The sequence below is a fragment of the Ceratina calcarata genome, unplaced genomic scaffold (assembly GCF_001652005.2).
Source record: "Ceratina calcarata isolate Rehan_Ccalc_2016 unplaced genomic scaffold, ASM165200v1 scaffold2.2, whole genome shotgun sequence".
Lineage (NCBI taxonomy): Eukaryota > Metazoa > Arthropoda > Insecta > Hymenoptera > Apidae > Ceratina > Ceratina calcarata.
The window spans coordinates 86,231-94,632 of NW_017141592.1; the positions used below are offsets into that span (position 1 = coordinate 86,231).

Here is an 8,402-nt window from a genome sequence, read left to right on the forward strand (position 1 = left end):
ATTAGCAAAATACAGCGGTATTGTTAGGTTCACTGATTAAAAAAGAGTAGAAAAAAAGAATGATTATCATAATTATATTTTATAAATGTTCATTATTTTTATATTTCTATAATTTTTTATCACTTAGATTTTATAAATTGAAAAGATTGTTGATAAGTATTAAAATGTAGATGATAATCGAAGTACAAAAAATAATTGTCATTTTTTAGAAGTCTGATTAAAGGTTTATTAGAATAAGGTTTGTATTAAATGATTATATGAATAAATCTAATTTATTGTATGTATATTTTTGTTAATTAACCGACAACTGCTTTCTATTTGAAATGTATTAATTTCTTGTGCCCCGCAATAATGCTTGCGCTATATCTTCAATCGCAGTAATAATTGCGCAGTAATAACTTCAATTCGCAATAAATACTTGTAAGCGAAGTCGAGAGTTCAACTGCGTAGGAAGAGGCCTGCCTGATAGAAACTAGATGCCCGAGTCATGGGCCACATTGTTTGGGCCAGGCCGATAAGGCCACAACGTATTTTCACCCCCTTAAAAAGGATGCTGGGAAAGCAACGAGTCGAAGCAGGCATTGATAGTTCCTTGCGAACGACCAAACGTGCAACAGCGTACAAGTTGTATTTGAGAAATAAAGTCTCCGATATTTTGAACATTGAATAAAATCTATAGCTTACATACCAGCAATTATTACACCCATTAATTTTTTTATATTACATTTATATACATATTTTTTCAAGATTCGTTAATTTTTTTATTAGATCTTTAAAACATTTTAAACGATTTGAAATAGAAAGATTTTGGTTTAATTGTATTAAAGTTATTTGGTTTTTAGTTGAAGTACAGCTTTCTCCAAAAATCGCAGTAACACCTGCACTTACCCTACAATCTGTAATTAGCACTGCGTCCGAATTTACCCGGCGTCCGTATTTTCCTCATGCTCCCCTACTATACAGTTAGTTGTAACGCGCAAGAATCATACGACTGTGGATGATGCATAGACGTGCAAACTGATCACATGTGTAAGAGGAATAGGACGTAGGCAATTAGGAAGGCGTAAAATGATGGAGGCCAGACGCCGGTTCAGGACCCGAACTATTTGTTTAAAATAAGATCGATAACGGAACGCATGGTCTTCTCGGTGGGTGAAGTCATGGGACTGGGACTGGATGGGCCCAGGCATTTTTTAGTCAACCCCTGACTAGGACACATCATCTTTTTGCGCCTCTGCTGAATTATTTAATAAAGTTGGATTTTTAAGATGTAGTGTGTATTTCTTTAAACGTAGGCTCTTACAATATTTATGCGAAAACTAAATCAGAAAAGCAGCAAACATCGAATTAGAATAATTTAAATAATCCACGAATATTCTACGTGCAACAAATAAATCAACCCTATAAATTGAAATCGTGTAAGCTACGAAAACTGAACAAGTATTGCATAATCAACTATTTTTATGTAAATGTCTGTTTATGACAACCTTATAAGTTCGAAATCGGAAATTAAAACATGGCGCTCGGAACAAAAAGTAGTGAATTCACGTTTTTCATTAAAACGGAGGTCCCGAAGCTTGCTATAATCATTTCCACGCCATCACCGTAACAATTTCACAACAGTATAAGTGTCATTACGGACTCTTTGTAACGCCCGATGATGTTTCGTGTAACATGAAAATGGAGTCATGTAACTCCGTTAACAGACCATTCCCCACGGATAATATATTTTACGAGCAATGTATGTATAATGGACTCGGGCGTAGGTGAAAAACTCCTAACCAAATTTGAACAGTCATTTCCATCAATTTATAATAAACGAACACGACAATGAAAACGTTGAATGGTTTAACTCACGACGTCTTTTTATATCGTCAAATAAAAAATAAACAATTAAAAACTAATCAATTCCCGTTTGATTAAAAACGATTCACAGGAAGAAACAGTCAGGTCTTGAAATATTTTAGGTGATATTTTTACAATCATGAAAATAGTTACATATATACAAATATGGCATAAGAATAACGTTCTTTTCTTATCATATTTCGTTGATTTCCCTGTGTACGTATTGTGAGGTGATAAAATGGACGAATTGTTTACTCGATGCAGATGAAATTTGTGAAAAAGGAGAGTAAACAAGCTCAAAACGCCGGCAGCTGTTCAAAGACATCTATAATCTATATTCTGTACTACACTATAGGAAGGGAACGTATACCGGACGTGCATAGGCGTTGCATGAGCCGGGTACAAAAGAAGTTATCATGAGTCCCGCTTAATCGCTGTTAAAATCCTTAATCACGTGATCTCCGTGATTTCTTTTACCCGCGATCGTTATCGCAACATGGCCAAATATAGAAGCGCCTCCGCAAACTTAAAGGATCCCCCACAAAAGATAATTAAAGTAGAATCGATTTGAAATTCCCAAGGCTAAAATTGCAAATTGGGCTAATAAAAAAGTTGTTTATACGTAAATATATCTTTCGTAGAAACTTTTTACGACGATTTTATAGCTTTCTTCTGCATATCAGAACTGTGTCGTTTGCGACTTGCATACTACGTATGTAAGTACATACTAGTTAAGCATGCAGACGTGTGTCACATGGATAAACGATTGTCACTTTATCAGTTGATTAACATCTGAATGAAAAACATCGCGGTGAACGATGAGGATACGCGATGCCGGTTTATGTGAGATATAAAATCCTCTCTTCCCCTTGTACTTGAGGTATCTTGGGTACAGTTGTAAAACTGTTGATGTCAAAATTATCGTTGATTTATACGAAGGTCGAACTCGGTTGACCTATATTGTTACCGTTTGAATATTTAAACATTCAAATGCACGTAGTGTATACACATTGCTCATAATGATAAAAAGATCGCACATACATATACAATAGATGTCCTTTACTTCTTTACCGCGCATTCGCAATTTTAGACCGTTACATATCGACGTTCATTGATTGTTCAAAGAATTTCATGGAAAATATACTTAGAGGGAAATAAAAAAAATAATGCATCATGAAGTATTCCAAGAAGTCGACCAATAAAGAAAGTAATGAGTAAAATGTGTCGATTGCCTGAATGATTTAATGAGTCATGTACGTTGATTCCCAGTTTGTATTTGACTCCCATACCACATCATGTCTCTTTCCAGTAATTTACCTCGCAGCTGTGTCATGTCCCCAAGGTGCAGCCAAAGAGTGTTACAGTGTTACTTATTAAACTATGAGAAAAGTCGAAGCTAGCCAACAACTTTTCTCAAATTGATATACATTGTTGTATCGAGTCTTTCCTGCCCTCCTCAATTGTTTTCACCGAACGTTTTTAAGTAACCGAGAGAAAACATATTTGCAATATTATTTCGTCACTTAAAGAAACATAAACTTCCTCTTAACATTGTACATGAGAACATGTTTCCAGATTTGAGATTCCTAAGACAAGGCATTATGTATTCTAACTCTAAAAAATGAGAGAGAAATAACGTTAGATATCTGAAATAGAACTTGAAATACTTAAAAAAATTAACTCTGTAAGTGATCTCTGAAATTAACACCCATGCGTTTTTCAAGCCGCGCTAGAAGATCGTCTTATCGTTTAGTTTAAGACATCAGAGTCCAATTACCGTCAGATTTAACGAGGCGACGCAGTATGTATTTCTACGTTGTGTTCGAATGCGTAATTTCTGATGTATCGCGAAAAGCTCTATTGAAATCTGCAACCGTTTCTATACATTATTACTGAGCATTCAAATTGGTAACCAATAGGGTGAATCGACCGAAAGCAATTTCAATTATCAAGGTTAATGTTACGCGATACCGAGTTGTTGCAAAGTTCGTGTATTTTCACCATGTGGTACGGTGTGCACAAATGATGTGCGTAATAGACGATGCACGTTTTCAAAACAGAAAATAGCAGCACGATTCAAAACTTTTTAAGCTCATTGAGCCAATTGCACTCTTCACATGAATCCCCTTGGTTGTGTCAGTCACATGGAAAACCTTATCATACTTTATTGAACATACATTTCGTTGCTTCTTCATTGTTGCAGGTTCAAATAAATTGTTTTGCCACGAGAACAGTATTATCAAATACGAAGTGTTCTTGTTTACATAAAAATCCAGCGCGAACGTGTTAAACGCGGCAAATAAGAATCCCTTTCATGAGCAATACACAAGTCACGGACGGTTGATACATAGAAATTTTCAGTAAATAATGAAATAATACTTACATACTTGTGTATCTTCGCTCGTTGATTCGTCTTCTCCGTATTTTATCTCAGAAGAATACGTCTTTAATCCACCTTTGGCACTATACGAATAAACGAAACGAAATGAACCGAACACTCACCGATCCTCTCTCGCACTATCACAAAAAATCACTTTATATACGTACAAATACGCGCATGATATAAAGAAAAAAGCAAACGCGTGCACAGCGTCACACGCGCGTAGACTATTAGCGAAATGCGTAAATCTACTCCGAGAATAATCACAAACGCCACAACCGCACCGTACAACGAACGACGCTCGACTGCGAGCCGGGTACCGAAGTGGATGACGGGAAACGTGTGAACGCCGCTTGCCGCCGTGGCGAACACCAATCAGCGCCCACTAAAGCTACGTATACACCGGAAAAGAATTTGATGAATACTATTCGTAAACAATTATTCTAAACTTTCTGTTTATAATTATTACTTAATTTTTATGTTGTATATAATGCATTTAAGAACAGTTCACAACAGATTTATGAACATTATTTACAATAAGTCGGATCTTTTCATATTTTGAGTTTGGTAGTAGAAAATCCTACAAACTTAACTCAAAGTATACGATTGTAGAATATAGTATGTACACGATTTGATTAGTTTCAATAATGATTGGATTTTTGAATAGCCTGAAAGTAACTTTCAAGTGATAAAATTAATTTTGAAAACGAATAAATCGTTAAGATTGACTATAAGATGTGAAAGTTACAACTATAAGACTGATTTAATTTGGTACTGACCATTTCTAACAATATTTATGAACTATTTTGAAATAAGTAAACATCTTTAATCTACACATTGTGAAGAAAAATATCGTTTAATATATAAACGGACGATTTCTGTAAAACGAATTCTCACATTGTTCTCAAACTGTTCTTCATCGCATGTAAGGACGCACCTTAATGCCATTCGCTGCCGGCAATGGCACTGACACACCAATAAAGAGACACGGATGTACACACAGAGAGAAAGTGAGAGAAAAGGGAAGAGAGAGAACTCGCGTCTCTTCTCTTTTCCCTGTTCCGTCCCTCTTCTACTCGTTTCTCAGTCTCAGTTTGTCGAGTCAAGGGCGTCGACCGACAGGGGCGATTCGCTGTTTCCTTATATTGGTGCAGAAAACCAATAATGGCTAATTTCATAATGATCATGAAATTACAAGTTTTCTCTTTCCGTTCCAAGATATTACAGTATCGATCGAACGAATTCGTTCCAGGCTAAAACGATCTCGGTTAAAGGATCGCTCCGATGTGGTTACCTATTGGAAATTTTAATGACTATTTAACTTACGAACGCTTCGTCGCGGATGTCTTAAGATCGATTTACACAGAAGTGTACTGTGCCGTTCCATAATTTGAAAAAAGTTCACAGTAGCCGGAGACCGTTGCCAGTATTACCGGAACTGAAAGATTCAGTTTAGAGTATAGATAAAAGTTGTAGCCTGGAGCTTTAATTCTAAGCAGAACTTATCGCAGTCGCATGTATCTTTTTATTGTATGTATAATTGTAGGTAAAACGTTTTTTGCTACGCTAAATCCAGGCTACGGCACTGGCAGTACCGACAAGCGACTTCGGCCGCCGTGAAATTTTTTCAAATCACGACACGACACAGATCGACTTTTAGCCTCTAACCTCTCACTTCTTAACGAAGTATCATCAAGAGCTTCTTCCTTGTATGCGTAAGGGATTTGACCAGGACCGTGTTTTATGGCGAAAACGAATTTAACATCACATTTCTTTAATTTAGTCACTCTGTAGGTAGTTAGTACCGTACACGTGATTAGAAATAAGATAAGTCAATAGGGGTGGGAAATAAAAGAGGAATGGTAGTCACGTGACTTTTCTAACATTCATCGGTAAATTCACGTTTATCGTACTATTGATAACCGTGACAAAAAAATGCAAAATATGGATTTATGGGAATCGACTTTTCGAATCGATAAGAAGATCTTCGAGAGGTCAGGTTCCTTTCCGTAAAGACGAAAATTAAATCTACACCATTCTGGTTATGGTTAAATAAGAATGTGTTGATAACTGATAATATAAGTCTTACAAAGGTGATGAAAATTGGCAATATAAAGCTGTCGAATTTATGTACTTTTATATCATTTAAAAGCTATTTTTGATAAAACGAATACCAGAAGGATCTTTCCTAAAGGTGCCTGACGATCCGAAAATCATATACAAGAACGTAATCTTCATTTCAAAAGTAAACCCAAATTTTTGATTGACTTAATGGGTAACATTGATGTGCTACCTCAACGCGCGCCTAATTTACTGCTCAGTGATTTTGATTTGATGAAAAACATTGAAAAAGATAAATTTCAAAATATATGAGTCCATCGTTTCCGTAAGCCTCATCAAATACAAGGTTTATATTAGCTGTCTAACAAAATCAATAACTCAATCAATTACTTCGAACAATTTTTATCGACTCGTCGTGCAAGCACGTACATTAATTGAACCATTTGAAAACGTGTCTCGTAGGTAGAAAAATCTCTTCCGTTTGTTCCCTTTTACCACCACGATCGTCCGAGACCATAATTTCTCACTTGAAAAAAAATTTATCGACACCCCTGCTTTCGTTTGTCTCGCTCCCACTCACTGCTAGTAGACTCTCAGTTGCCATCTTCTTCACCCTCGCACAGTAGATGGTACATACATACATCGTAACATCTTTCTCCTCCCACGGTGTTTCTTGATCTTCCACCTCTGCCAGTCGTCCTTCTCGCTCAGCTATTCCATCTTTGAACTTCTCGCCTCTGTCTTAAGGTGCATGTGCACTTGCGTTTACAAACAATTCCTGAATAGGTAGAAATAAATCATCCCAAAAATCGTTTCTTTGAACATCATCTCTAAGCTCGCAGTATATCGGTGTGTGCTGTCTGCTACGTATTCAAGTGCGCAAACTTGTTGCGACCATTGGTTTCTAAACATTGTTCATAAATTATTCGTCGGTGTACACGCACCTTTACAAGTGCGGCCCATCATCGCTATTGCTATCTCGCTCGCTCCTATTTTCCACGTGATGCGTACGTCTCTCACGTTCCATTTCTGTTCATCTTCCTCAAGCATCTCCTTCGACATTCGTTCTCCCTCCGTCTCGCTTTGGATCGCGAGTATCGCAATAATGGTATCTGCGTTCACCAATCCCTCTAGGAACAGGAGAGACACGTCTGTGGGCATCCTCCTCGCACTCAAACGATAACAGGGTGAAGGAGGAGTACCGGAACCAAGTGCCGAACGTTGCTTGTATGTCGCGTGTGCCGTAGAGTGTTCGGCATCGCGTACACAGGACAAAGACGGAATGAGTCAAAGTGCTAGAACCGGACAACACGAGTCAACCGGCAATGTAAGGAGAGACCTTTAGGCGAGCGGGCTGGCGCGATGGTGTGAGTGATATTCCAAGCGTGCGCGCCCAAGAGAGTGTGCGTGTTCATCATATTACACACTGCTCATACATCGTGTCTGCCTGCGCTTTGAGGGCGCGAGGAGATGAATCCCCGATTCGGTTAAACGCCCGCCAACTGGGCATGTTCTAAATCAGACTGTCTACCTGCGACTCGGCTTTCCGTGGAATTCCAATACCCATATATTCCTATTTCGCCGTGCGAAATACGGAATAGTCTGTGTAGATGATGCACACATTTCGTAATTGCAAAAATTATATATTCAACCAAAGAGAATTGGTAACGTTGTAAACGTTGTAAACGTTATGACGTATTTTTGTGAATAAGAAACCGATGATACGTTGATCAGAATATAGAAATGCATTTAGCGTGACTTTAAACACGCGTTATTTTCTGCCTATTAACGCGTCAATGTGAAGAATGTAATAAGCGTGAAACATTCAGTTCAGTAGTACATAGTAGATGAATGAAATATCGTGCGATTATACACCACCTGTAATTTACCATTACTCTCGTCTTTCAGAATCTGCTGCATTTATTGTATCCATTCATTCGCGTATACCTCGAAAGGGAAAATTATGTTATATTAACGACAGTGGTAATAAAACAGGAGAGCTGTAGCCAGAAGGCGAGTAAACACCAGAAGAAAACTTTGTCTGCGGATTAGCATAATAAGTATCGGTGGGATATCGTAAAATAGATAGTTTGTGAAGTACAAGATGCGTATCCTC

At 37.5% G+C, this 8,402-nt stretch overlaps 1 protein-coding gene across 8 annotated transcripts in view; it reads right to left on the reverse strand.

Moving 5' to 3' along the window:
• The window catches only part of gro (TLE family member transcriptional corepressor groucho), an 81,580-nt gene extending 77,037 nt beyond the window's left edge, over positions 1 to 4,543 (reverse strand). For 6 of the 8 annotated variants that reach the window (XM_018019689.2, XM_018019687.2, XM_018019684.2 and 3 more), the window contains exon 1: positions 4,229 to 4,542. The gene's annotated coding sequence lies outside the window, so the exon portion shown is untranslated. Of the gene's footprint in view, positions 1 to 4,228 lie in introns of all 8 variants that reach the window. The other 2 variants (XM_018019683.2, XM_018019682.2) reach the window with 2 other exon arrangements.
• Positions 4,544 to 8,402: the final 3,859 nt, after the last annotated feature.